Genomic DNA, 14660 nt, shown 5'->3' with positions numbered 1-14660 from the left:
GGTTACTGTGTATCACTCTAGACTCTTTTCCTATGTACATAGAACAATAAAGGAATAGATAGTGACACATAGACACTTAAGGAAACAGAATTATATATGGAGATAGAAACATAGAAATAAATAGCACAGACATATAGATATAGAAAACTGTGATATTTTTACATAAAAACTTAATCTCAGCGTATGCAGTCTATAACTTTTTTTTTGCACTCAACCTATGTCAGGACAGCAGTCCATACTCCATACAAGATTCACACACAGGGTATCTCATTAGATTAATATTCCATTTGGCAGTACCATATTTTATCCATTCATGCCCCTACTGATAAACATTTAGATTGTTTCCAGTCTTTATCCACTGCAAACAATGCTGCAATGAACATCCTTATACATCTAGATCTCTAAGCATATGTGAAATATATTCTTCTAATGTTGTATTTTAAAATACCTATCTTGAATTTCACTTCCTGAGTGGAAACATACTTTGAAAAATTTTATAGAAACTGCCAAATTTCCTTCTGACATGCCATACCAGTTTACACTCTCAATAACATAGAGTTTCTTTTTCTTCCCTACTCTCATTAATACTTTATGTTATGAATATTTTAAATATCCACCAACATATTGGGGCAAAAATAGTATCCTCTCATTGGTTTGTCTTTCTTTGATCAATAGTTAGATCTGGTATATTTTCATCTGTGTTTATTTTTCCACCAATAGTCTGATTCATATTATTTGCCCATTTATTCATTTGTTTCTTATTTACTTATAAAGGCTCTTTTTCTATTAAAGATATGTTAAACATGTAGAAATTATTTTCTCTATGGTATCTTTTGCCCTACTGAGGTTTTGAGCTTTCATTTTATTGTGTCTGAGAATCTTATGTTTTATGGTATGGACCCTAGTTTAATAGAAAGGGTAAATGGCAGTAATTAATTTAGTGTTCTTTGTTGTTGAAGAATTCTAATGCCAAGGAGTCATAGTTAATTCAGGAGTGCTTTTAAATGAATTTGCATTTAACTTGTCACAAGATTAGCTACATACTTCTTTGAAATATAATAATACATTTATGGTTGGAAGTGATTTAGTCAGTGTATAGGCAACATCCTTCCTGTGCAGCAATGAATTCATGAACCCTGTGAACATCATTATTTTAGAAAAAAGATTGGATATAATATATACTTCTTATATAGACAGAGATCCAATCTTATACCACATTCGAGAGTGGGGAGGACAAGGGACCACAGAATCCTGAAACGGCATCTGAGCCATCAAAAGTCAATGTGCTCTCTACAGTTTCAGTGCTGAATGTTTTGTTTTACTTCAATTCTTTAAATATGGTTTCTCCATATACAGGGTGCACGGTAGTTCTAAAAACATGAATGACTAATTAACAAAGTGCAGACCAGGAAAACACAGACTCTGTGAGATTTACCCAGTGGGCTCCAAGACTACCCTGAAGTCACCCTTTAAACTGAGAAATAGTTATATCTGATAGACTCTTTTGCTGCTAATAAAGGGAAATGGGATGGCTCTTTCTGAAAAAAGACTTTGGGCCAATCAGAAAGATAATATTGATAATTATTCTAGTAAACACTTTTGTACCTAAGTGCTTTATAGACATAATCTCATTTAAAGCAACAACCATGAGAAATAGGTAATATGATTGTGCCTCTTTACTACCGAAGCACAAAGAAGATAAGTAAGACATTGAAGTGATTGGAGGAACTACCTTCAGAGCCTGACTACTTCTCTCTACAGCGGGGAACTGCCTCCATTGCTGATGTTGGATTAAACAGAACAGGCTGTGCAGTTAGTTCATGAGATTCCATAAAGGGACTGGACCTTAATGAAGACGTTCCTGATGTGGGTTTGGCGTAAGAAGGAGGATCTATCTACAAAATTATTGTTGATAATATATAGAATTTAAATGTATATCTTTTCTGGGTTAATTAAATAAAATAATCAGCTTCCCATCTGGGCCAGAACGTCCAATTGCTTCTCCTTCATTGACTTTAACTAGTGACAACTTGGTCCAGTGTAAGACCGAATAATAATTTTCCAGTGTTTTATATACATAAAAGAAGAGAAAAAGAGATGAATAAACTTCTGCAGTCATTTGGGTCTTGACTAGCATAGACAAAATCAGTCACGAAATCAGTTATCTTGACAACAAGAAAGGGCAGCAATATAGCTTACTTACTTACATTTACTTAATTATTGTTCATTTTCCATGTTTTTCAAGATTTTCATTGTTTTGAGAACATCAGAATACTCATCTTTTGCTCCATTTAGCTCTCAGAACTTTAAAATACACACCAAGGGGGAAATCAGTGCAAAAGAAGGAGGAAAACCAGGAATACAAAAGAAACATGCTTATAACAAGAATCAACTAAAAGTAAATTTTCATGAAATTAAGAGATAGATGGTTCAATGATTTTGGATATCAGCAGTTAAGTCATCACAGGTCAGATTAACATATTTAGTCAAAGCTGTTCTGTCATCAGTATCTGCATCAACCAGAAGCTTTAATGACATGACAGGGATGAGGGACTCTCTGGCCCTTGACTTGACTTATCCAGCTCTCAGAACCTGGTCATTGCTACTGTGTTCAGAGAATTATTTTTAATGGCACTGGTGTTCAGGTCAACATTTAGAAATGTTTACATTTAGGCATTGGAAATGTCAGAATTACAGAGGCTGAGGAAGGTCAACAGTAATCGTTAAGAATGATGACTGCTAGTAGCCACCACCCAAGGGAGCCGCAGACCTGGCAAAGCTCTGCTTGTTTGCCTCCCTCTCCCCTCGCCTCCCTCCTGCTTCCTCTCTGGCTCTCTCTATTCCTCCTTCCTCTTTTGTTGCTCATTCCTCCCAGAGATTTCTTCTCCTCTTGTCTTTCCTTCACTTTTTTTCTTCCACTTTGTTTCTTATTCAAATCTGCATACCCTGAAGCTAAAACATATTTTAATTGTAATTATTTTATTAAATAAAGCTTTCTAGCCTCTAAATAGTTGTGTAAAATAAAACGAATTGAATACTATGATCTGTCTAAGGACTAGAAAGAGGCTATTTTAAATGACTTTTGGTATTTGATCTTTGGGGTTTTTTTCTCCCTTGAATCAATGATCCTTTGGAGAAAAACAAATAACACTATTTGACTTCTTCTAATTTATGGAAACATAAATCAGGAAAAACTACAAAGAGACAATATCTGCTTAGTATCTAGGAGAAAGGTGATTTGGGAATATCCTGCTTACTTTCTGAATCCCTAAAGAGCAATTTTATTTTAGAAAACATTCTCTTACCTGTTGTCAATTGTTCTTTGTGTCAAAGCTCTCTGAGTTGCCACAACCATGGGCTTCTGTGGAAACTGCCTTCAGTTAGCTCCTATTGTGCATTGCACATAACTCATACCAAGCCTGAGTTATTCACATACACACAAATCCATCAGGCACCATCAGAGAAGAAACACTTTATACAATTTGTGTGGGATACTGAATAGAGTATTCTATTTTCATTTATCTGCTAAGCTATATGTGAACAATCCAGGAAAAGAACGTTCCCATAAGCTCATAATTGATACACAAAAATAGTTAAATTGGGCCAGGCCGCGGTGGCTCATGCCTGTAATCCCAGCACTTTGGGAGGCTGAGGTAGGCGGATCACCTGAGGTCAGGAGTTCGAGACCAGCCTGACCAACATGGTGAAACCCCGTCTCTACTAAAAATACAAAAAATTAGCCAAGTGTGGTGGCACATGCCTGTAATCCCAGCTACTTGGGAGGCTGAGGCAGGAGAATCGCTTGAACCCAGAAGGCAGAGGTTGTGGTGAGCCAAGATTACACCATTGCACTCCAGGCTGGGCAACAAGAGCAAAATTCTGTCTCAAAAAAAAAAAAAGTTAAATTGAATCTATTATTGGGTGGAGGCTTCCTGAGATGGAGCTCAAGGAGGGTTTTAAGAAGACATTAGAATAAAAAGTCCTTGAGAGCAGAAAGCTTTATATGGAATAAAAGTTCAACACCCTTCATGTTGTGTCTTCTGTGAGCATTACACTAAATCTGGGAAGGGTCATGAGGTGACCTGACTGAGATGAAAATATGGTCTCAGTTATGTTAGACGGATTGGAAGGGATTTGGAGACCAAAGTGGAGGAAAGCAAGAAAAATATAATAGAAAATGTGTCTGTGTAGTGCACTTATTAAATACTAAATGATTCAGCCAAATAAGGTGAAATATGACAAAGTTTGGAGTAATTAATTAACAAACAGCTGTAGGTGTGTTAAGAAACTCATGATCTTACTATGACAACAAGTTGAGATGCCTGCCCTGAAAGGACTCTTGGTGGGGTTTCCCTGCAGGTAAAGGGGAGGAAAGATGATAGGCAGAGCTTTGTGCCCCTCCAGCCCTGCTTTAACTGGAACAAATCCTTTGTCTGCTTTACACTTTGGGTCCTATATAAGATTTCATTTGGAAAAATATGTTTACCTGCTAGGAAAACAAAAAATTAAAGGCGACTAATCTAGCCCCCTGTTTACAGAGGCCCAGAACAGTGGCATGACCTGCCCAGGCAAGCTCGACAAGGATGTGCTCCAGGTGTTCTTCCTCAGATGAAGAATCCATATCGTGGCCCACAGGAGGCTTGACAAGCCCACTTTTACCCTGTTGCCCATGGGTTGCTAATAATCTCAGTTGACACCTATTGGACACATCCTATTGTGCCAGGCACTATTCTTCATTTCGTACTTAGATGTTTTTCAGCTATTACTATATGTCACCTATTTGTGGATATTATATTCATAAATTAATATCTCTGAAACAAGCTGCCTCTTACAATCAATGGCAATGTAGATTCAATGAAGTACCATAAACCTAAGCCTCACATTTGTGAGGTAGCTACTATTGTCATCCACTTTAAAGATGAGAAACTGGAGACACAGAGAGATAAGGAAACCTGCCCAAGGTCATACGTACAAGTGGTGATGGGATTGCTACTGCTAAGACACCGAGATTGCTACTGGCAAGGTGATACAGTGGCCTAGGATGATTTCTGTTAGTGTTAGGAATGGACGTGATTAATACAGGAACTGTGGTGAGGGTGGCATTTGTATAAAATGAAGAGCGCCTTGTTGGGAATGGGAAGCCTAAGACTCCCATATTTGTATGTTTTCTATAAACTCTGCTCTCTCTGACTAACTCCTTTATTCCCAGTAAAAATTATCAGTCTTTAAAGAAAAAGCAAGAAACTTTGACTTTAAATGATATATGTAAGTCCATTAAAACTTTCTTGCAAATAGCAGGGATGAACTCATTAAATGTTAGTTCCCTGCCTTTTTTCAGAAATTGAGAAGAAGATTTCTTGTGGATCATACTTTTAAAAAGAATGTGATAGTAGTGGCTGCTGTCACTGATGTTAAATGTACATGCAAAATAGAAAGTAAGCTTTGGGGAATATAGTGGTTAGAACTTTGACAATCCCAGCTGATTTCTAAATAGATTTATAACATGTGAAATAATTTTCCTAGCTACACAAAAGATAAGAAAAGCATTTTTGGTAAAAGAAGAGTATCTAGAATTGTTTAAGCTCACTGGAATATCATGGTGGAGGGGAGTGGTGAAGATAATTTGAATTAATTGCTAAGGTCAGGTGCAGAATGTCTTAATTGCAAGAAAGGTGAATAAGAACAAGACCAAAGGGAAGCTTAGTGTACTTCCGCTATGTGTGTGTATGAGGTGGGGAAAATACATGGTTTCCCTGTCACTTAGTGAGAGCAAATAGGCAAATGACGTGTATATAGCATACATCACCTAAGAGGTCTGCGGCTTAGGAACATGCTGAGTCAATTTGTTACTTGAGAATTTACATAACCTTGGTAATGGACTTCCCCAAAAATGGAATTCTAAGCAACCTCATATCCCTACCTGGGGAGGGCTGAGATTTCCTTTTTCCTCTATCTTGTACAGTCCAAATTATGAGGTGGATACAAATCAGACCTCATTCTCTCCACCCACATTTTCCTTTACCTAACAACAAAAAAGGTTTTTCCTACAAGCTTAGTCACTGGCAGATTAAATAGCATTCTGAAAATTAGGAGGTAAGGTGACAAAATTGCTTTCAAGGAATTTTTTAAACTCTAAGTTGAGGATTCTTAAATTCATTATTCAGCATTTACCATAAAAATGTGCCAATCTGAAAGATAAAATGACTTGCCATTAAAACAATAAATAGGAAACATTACATCATCAGAAAACATTTATTGAGCGTGTGTGTGTTTGGTATTTCTCTAGATGCTATCAGGTCACTACTCTGTGAAGACATGAGCCAAGCCATAATTACACACATGCTTGAGAAAATGAAAGCATGCTGGCCTTTATGTGTGAAGATGACAGAAATCATGATGAGACCAATATGCATTTGAGATGATTTTTCAGTTACATGGAGTTTTCCTTCCATAATTTCCGTCGGCCATTTACTGCTGGTGACCCATGTGAATGTCATGATTTTTGTACGATGAGGTAGAAGGGTAGCCTTTGCTCATAAAATGATTTTTGTCTTTGAGATCTCCATAGCAATTAAAACCATGAGCAAGCACTTAGCATCATACTATGACTAAAGCTTCAGTAAAAATAACCTAGACTTACATGTATTTGGAGAAAGGCTTGTAAAACACATATTAGTGTAAAACACTAGTAAGATATGGAAGTCATGACATTAGTTACTTTTTTGTTATTTTATTTTATTTTTATTACACTTTAAGTTCTGGGGTACATGTGCAGAACGTGCAGGTTTCTTACATAGGTATACACGTGCCGTGGTGGTTTGCTGCACCCATCAAACCGTCATCTACATTAGGTATTTCTTCGAATGCTATACCTCCCCTACCCCTGCCCCCACCCCCTGACAGGCCCTGGTGTGTGATGTTCCCCTCCCTGTGTCCATGTGTTCTCATTGTTCAGTTCCCACTTATGAATGAGTACATGTGGTATTTGGTTTTCTGTTCTTGTGTTAGTTTGCTGAGAATGATGGTTTCCAGCTTCATCCATGTCCCTGCAAAGGACACAAGCTCATCCTTTTTATGGCTGCATAGTATTCCATGGTGTATATGTGCCACATTTTCTTTATCCAGTCTATCACTGATGGACATTTAGGTTGGTTCCAAGTCTTTTCTATTGTGAACAGTGCCGCAATAAACATATGTATGCATGTGTCTTTACAGTAGAATGATTTATAGTCATTTGGGTATATACTCAGTAATGAGATTGCTGGGTCAAATGATATTTTTGGTTCTAGATCCTTGAGGAATTGCCATACTGTCTTCCTCAATGGTTGAACTAATTTACACCCCCATCAACAGTGTAAAAGCTTTCCTATTTCTCCACATCCTCTCCAGCATCTGTTGTTTCATGACTTTTTAATGATCGCCAGTCTAACTGGCATGAGATTGTATCTTGACATTAGTTATTTTTGAATTCATCTATTGGAGAAAATTAATTGGAGACTTTATTATGGAACAAGAGTTCAGCTACATAACATGCTGTTGGCACTCCTTCATTAGGCTTTGCACTAGAATTCGTCTTGATCATATTGGGTTACATTATTTGGCCATTTTTTTCACTTTATTTTAGGGAGGAGAACCTCAGATAACTGCCTTCTGTCACAGTGTAATGCAAGGATCTCATCTGAGTCTTGATCACTGCTGTCTTTCCATGGCCTGGCACAATGCCTGGCATGGGAAGGTCCTTACTAAATATTTGGTGCCTAAAAATTGATTGGATTGATTAATTAATTGATTATTGGCATGTACAAGAAATACAATTAGATATAGCAGGAAACCAATCACCACCTCGATCCTGATTCCTGCAGATAGAATAAGATTTAGTGAGCATCAGAATGGGAGACCACCCAGAGCCTATTAACCCAGGCATCATGAAAATAGGTGACCCTGGTTCTAGAAAATGATGACGATGACTCCCTTATAGTTACATCCACCCAAAAAAGCCTGCAAGTGTACTTTAGATAAGTTGAGCCGTTTTCATTCGTGAAGCAGATACACTTGTTAATTAACAAAGAAGTGGTCACTTAAGCAGGGCTAGGTGAACACCTTGAGCAGTTAAAAAATTTCCTGCAGAAAAGCATTTCTTTTGATGATAACTTTAAAAAATAATTTGTGTAGTTTCTTTTTCAGTGGCTGGGCTTGATCTGTACTGTGCAGTATTATTAGCATTTGTTAACAACAGAAGTGGTAAGGAAATTACTCACCACAATTGTTATACCGGGTTATTAGAGGCAGAGAGAGAAGAGTGGCCTTTGTGAGTACTCAGTTCAGATCACTGCAGTCAGCAGAGGTGTGGGCCACAGTGGGGAAGGATGTGAGAATGGAGGAAGCAATTGGCTTGCCTAGGTTTTGTGAAGCATTAAAATAGGTAATTGCAAGCCACCAAGCTTAGCAAGGGCAATCGATTTTATTTGTTCTAGAAGAGAAAAAGTGTCACTGGGGAGTAAATTCAGATGGGGAGTAATGCAGCTGTAAAGTTTCTTGTAGTTTAAATTTCATGAAATAGAAAATAGAAGTAAGAAATACAATATGTATGTTAATATAGAAATTATAGAAATGAGGTGATCTCTTAGGGAAACAGTGTACATACTATTTTTTTATTTTTTTAAGTGTGCACAAATTAGATATGTGTGCACAGGAAATCAGTTATTTCCCATGGATGATTTGGTGCCATGGATTTGGGTTCTGGCTATGAATTTGTGTGTCCCATGTGCTTTGGTCCCTACGTGTCTGTATAATTAGGGCATCTTTGCTCATTTAAAATTCACTCATTCAACAAGTATTTACTGAGCACGAACTAGTGACACTTCTCATATTTTTTTGTGTATGAAAAATTGGGACACTTTTTAACTGTGTTTTATTGGGCACAATTTGCAGTGTTTTGGCAGGGACTTCCTAGCACATGTTGTGCTTTTGTGGAAATGCGAAAAACAAAACAGCTCCTTCTCTGTGCAAAAACAAAAAAATATCTTCAAAAGTACCTCTTCCTCTGAGAGGAGGACGACCTATGCCAAGACACAGGGCTTGGTGAGGGGAGTGCACTGTAGACTTCAGACCCTACCCAACCCTCACCTGGGCACCATTTTGCAGTACACAAAAGGCAGACCTGTATGTACAAACTGATCTTAGATAAAGCCTCACAAAAATCAGTGTGAGTTTTGTTCAGCTTTTGGTGGTTTGGACCAAGAGTGGGGAGAATTCCTTTAATCCTTGTTAGTCAAAGAATCTCTACACCAAACACTTTTGGCTCTCAATTGTCCATCTGCCAAATGAGGGAGTTATACTAAATTCCTTTTTCTCTTTTTCTGAAAAAGTATTTGGTTACACTAGTAGAGAGGTCGAGAGCATAACTCCAAAGAGTCAGATTGCCTGAATTTGATCCTGGCTCTATGACTTAAGCACAGTTCGACCTTGAAGAAGCTGTCTGAGCTTCAGTTTCATTATTTGTAAAATGGAGCTAATGATATTACCTAATACCCAGTTCATAGAGTTATTATGAGAAATGAGAGAATGCATATAAAGCATGTAGTATGACTGGAACTGAGTGCTCAATAATCGTTAGCTATCATCACCATCATTATTATGTAGTCAGGGTGATTCTGTATCTCCAGAAAACCAGGGGCAGCCAATCCCCATCTTCTACCTAAGAGTTCTAGCATCACTCATAACACCACCCCACAGTCTGTCCACATCGCCACTCACCCTATTACAACACCCTCCAATCACTTGTCTATAGTAAATAAGAGCATTCATTTTGTAAGCCTGGACAAGGCTACTTCCTCTTTCTCCTAACACTACTGTAATACCCTGCAGATGTTTGCTGCCTTTCTAGGAGAAAGTCCAGTGGCAGACAGTTTTGCCTGAATCAAATGACTGTTATTTATACTAAGACTACAGCATGCTCCCTGAAATGGCCTCTAGAGTTTCTTAAAAAATATTCCCTCAAGCAGATAAAATCCTAATGCACCTAAGAAGACAGTGTATCAGCTAGCTACAGTTGTATAACCAACACCACCAAAACTTTAGTGGTTAAAAACAACCACCATTTATTATTTCTTATGAGTCTGTGGGATGGCTTCATAGCTCGGCTCATCTGGGGTAGACTTAGCTGATCTTGGCTGAGCTTGCTCATTTATCTGGGGTCAAAGGCAGGTTGGCCTTGGCCGAGACAACTCAGTTCTTCTCAATATGGCTCTCCCATCCCTCCAGCAGGCTAGCCTGGTCATACTCTGATGGGGGTCCAAAAAAAGAAAGTGGAAACAAGCAAATCCCTTTCCAAGCCTTTGCTGTTGTCTCATTAGCCAAAGCAAACCATGTGGCCAAACCCAGAGTCAGCATGGAGGGCTAGCACCAAAGGGTCAGGATAGAGGGAGGCACGAATATTGGGGCCATTATTGCAATCTAGCACACATGATGATGATTATGTCATTTTTAAAATAATTTCAACTTTTAGTTTAGATTCAGGGAATACACGTGCGGGTTTGTTACAGATGCATATTGCATGACACTGTGGTTTGGGGTAAGAATGATCACTCCCTGGGTAGTGAGCATAATACCCAATAGGTAGGTTTTCAGCCCTTGCTCTCTTCCCTCTCTAGTAGTCTCCAGTGCTTCCCATGTTTGTGTCCATATGTACCCAATGTTTAGCTCCCACTTGTCATCGTAAGAGAAATGCAAATCAAAACCACAGTGAGATACTATCTCACACCAGTCACATGGCTAATAATAAAAAGTCCAAAAATAATAGATGTTGGCGAGGCTATTGATAAAAGGGCATGTAAATTAGTTCAGCTACTGTGGGAAACAGTTTGGATATTTCTAAGAGAACTAAAAACAGAACTACCATTTGACCCAGCAATCCTATACTTGTTATATACCCAAAGGAATATGGATTGTTCTACCATAAGACACACGTACATGTATGTTCACTGCAGCACTATTCACAATAGCAAAGACATGGAATCAACCTAGGTGCCCATATTCAGTGGATTGGATAAAGAAAATGTGGTACATATACACCATGTAATACTACACAGTAAACATTATTTTAAAGATTTCTAGCTTATAATTTCATCTAGTAGTCAGTTTCATTGTTTAAAATTTAGACACTATTATGGTTTGTAAATATAGATATATACTCGAATGTCTTGTTTTAGTCATAGAAGATGTAACTGAGAAGCAGTACAAAACCCAGTAATAGGTGTTAGTTTCTAATTAAATGATAAAATCATGTCTGAAGAGTTCTGTTTTATTTTTGACTTTTCTGCACAGCTCAGTTGAGGTGATCTCACAAAGATGTAATTACCAACTGCCAGAGCAGCTAAACAACCTCTCTGTGCCCCATACAGTGTTTTATGGAAATTTCTGTCTGGAAGAGCCACAGGTTGCCCCCAAAAGAGCCTATGGCCTCTGTGAATGCTTTAGACGCAGAACAGAAAGCAAGCAAACAAGCAGGCATTTAAGGAATGTTAAAGATGAAGTGAAATCTTGATCAAACTCTCTTCATGGTCTTTTAATTTGTAGTTTTGGAAATCAGCTAGCAAAGTTCTTCTAAGGCTGATAAAATGTGAATTTCTCTCTGCTGGTATAAGAATGAATCGAGCAATGAACTGTGCAGTTAAATCACCTGCTAGAAAACGCCACTTAAGACAGTGTGGAAGATGAGCTCCTCTTTACACACAATTGGCTGCAACATCCAACTCAGAAGGGGCAGGGGTAGAGGGCACCAATCAAAGAGCTGGCTCCAGCTGGTTTGCAAACCCATGGTTATTATGACCCACGAGTCTTCCAAGGTGGTTGTCTATTAGAATTCTCATTTGGACTTTAGCTCTAGGAGCTGCAAAAATATTCTCAAGATTAGTAAACATAGCTTCTAATTAACTTTGTGTCTCCACCCTCTGCCACAGCGACATAATTGCTCACACCCTTAAATAAAGCTCCACTTGTTTATTCGAAGACACCATGTGGTCTGTTCTCTAAATAGTTCGCCAAATGGGTTTAACATTCCTTTATAGGACCTAGTTTCCAATAATACTATCGTTTTTTCCCTAGTTTTTCTCTAGACATCGCACTTTGCCACATCTGCTCTTAAATGTGGTAACAGTGCTGTCCCAGGTGTGGTAAGTTGGGATAGTTCCCAGGCCCCACATTTTGTTTGCCCCCTCCCCCCGCCACCACTTCCCCCTCTCCCCACAGTATAATGACAGGTGGCTAGGAAATGACTCAAGAGGTGGAGTGTGGAGGAACAAGAGGAGGCTTCCAGCACAAGTGTGGAAAAAAAACTTCAGGGTTTCATAAATGTGTATTCAGTTAATAAACTCCTCCTTCCTCAGCAAAGGCAAAGATAGTAGCAGAGTCCTTTCCTCGTTCCGCAAGCTTTCGCAATGGACATGTCTAATTAAGATTCTTGTCTCCTTCCAAGTTTATCCTTAATAATCACTATAACAAGAGATTGCTTATAAACTGAAAGCACCAAATGATGTGATCTGTCCCCACCTGTCTCACTGCACAAACTATAATGACCCCAGGTGATAACCAGTATCTGTTACGACTCTCTTAATTGCAAAACAAAAAAAATACACAAAAAACTTCAGCTTTTCTAAGTCACTTTTCTAACAATGCAGCCTGACATGTGTTTCTCTTTTGATCAGTGCTCCAGTGCCCACTATATTCAGGTTTGGTCTACTGCAACTCCCAGGTCTTTTTTCCTTGTTTCTTTTTTCCTTATTTCTTTCCTTCACTACTGAAATCTGAGTATTTTCTCACAAAAGTAGCTGAAGTAGGTTGGTTGTCCGCATATTGAGGAAGGATATCCCTACAAGTCCAGCTTTACATACTTGCCTAGAATGTTGCTTCATTCTATTCTAATTTGGAGTTTCTGAAAGTGTTTTTCAAGTAAACGGTAAGGAGTTATGAACAAAAGTTCTTTACAATTGAATGTGTATGTGTATGGGAAAAGAATGAAAGCAGGCTCCTATATTGCAGGGCTTTTCTTACTCTCTAATACGCTATTTCAGCTATGACTATCCAAGAGTGCGTATGTGACCATGGAGGCTCCTCCTCGTGGAGCATCACTGGGACAAGTCCTCCGGGGTCCATTCTGGGAACTCTGGTTCTACTTGCCACATCCCCAACAGAGATGAGGAGTAACCCTCCCAAGGGACACTGCTAAACAGAACAAGCTCCCCCTGGCCAGGCTTTTATCCAGTCACTGGGCCTCAATAGCCAATTTTCAGCTGCCACCCCTCAGGCAAATGGGGAGATTCTATAAAGTGCCTTTAAATTGGTCTTTGTTAGTGATCTAGCATGCAAGAAGGGACACTATTTTCTCCCATTTATTTTCAGAGTCTAGAGTTTTACATCATTCACTCATTCAAACAGTATTCATTCGAATCCACACCTTGTGCCAAGCAAAAGGATGAAGAATCCCAGCCCTTATGGAGCTTATAGTTTTGTGAGTAGAGACAGATAATGAACAGATAATAACATTAAAAAATGAAATATATCAGACACAGATGATTTCCTAGGAGAAAAAAAAGCAGAGGAGGATGGGGAATATGGATGCCAAGAAAGCAGTTAGATGCACAAGATGTACAAGCAGTTAGATGTACAAGCAGTTAGATGTACAAGTTTGGGAGAGAGTTCAGGATAGGAGCAATCAGCATGCTCAAAGTGCATGTTCAAAGCAGAGAAGCTGGCTGAGATCACCGAGGAAGCTAGTGTGGACTGTGAAAACAGGAGGTATGAAAACTAAGCCTCAAAGTTTAAAGTTTGGGGTGATGAGGAGCAATCAGCAAAGGTAACTGAAAAGAAACATACACCGACAGGGGAGGAAAACCAAGAGTGGAAGCCAAGTAAATATAGAGTGACCCCATGAAATACTAAGAAACCAAGTAAGATGTAGTCTGCTAATTGGCTGGGATATAGCAATATGGAAGTCATTAGTGAACTTGAAAATACCTATTTCAATGAATTCGGACAAAAATTCAATTAAAATTGGGTTTAAGAGAGAATGGAAGGAAAGAAGTGACAGCAGGAAGAAATAATTATTTCAAAAACTTTTGCCGTAAATAGCAGAGAAATTAAATAAGGAGTAAAAACCATTTTTCAAATGGGAAAAGCAATAGCCTGTTTTTATGCTAATGGAAATGACCATTAGAAATGGGAAGACTGAAGATAACAGAGGAATGGGTGGAGAATTTCTGCAGTGATGACTTTGAGTAATGAAGTGAAGTTGGGACCTAGTTGCACAGCTGGAAGGCTTGCCCGCAGGAGCACAGTGTTCTCCAGTGTGACAGGAGGTAAGGCTGAATATATGAACACAGATACAGCTAGGTGAGAAGATATGATGATGGGAGCATAACGAGTTCTCTTCTGGTTGCTTCTCTTTTCTCAGAGAAAATGGAAGCTAGGTCATTAGCTAAAAGTGGGGATGGGGAAGGAAGTACTGGAGAAGAGGATAAGATACAAAATAATATGGGAGTTGGAGAAAGTAAATGGACAAGAGAATTTAGTGAAATTAACAGGCAGCCCTAGGGCCCATTTGAGGCTGATGGTCATGTATGGGTGCATATTTTTCTCCAGCCAAGTGCATTTGTGTGCATAGG

The sequence above is a fragment of the Piliocolobus tephrosceles genome, chromosome 3 (genome assembly GCF_002776525.5).
Source record: "Piliocolobus tephrosceles isolate RC106 chromosome 3, ASM277652v3, whole genome shotgun sequence".
Classification (NCBI taxonomy): domain Eukaryota; kingdom Metazoa; phylum Chordata; class Mammalia; order Primates; family Cercopithecidae; genus Piliocolobus; species Piliocolobus tephrosceles.
The sequence above is the reverse complement of the archived record's forward strand: the minus strand, read 5'-3'. Positions refer to the sequence as shown.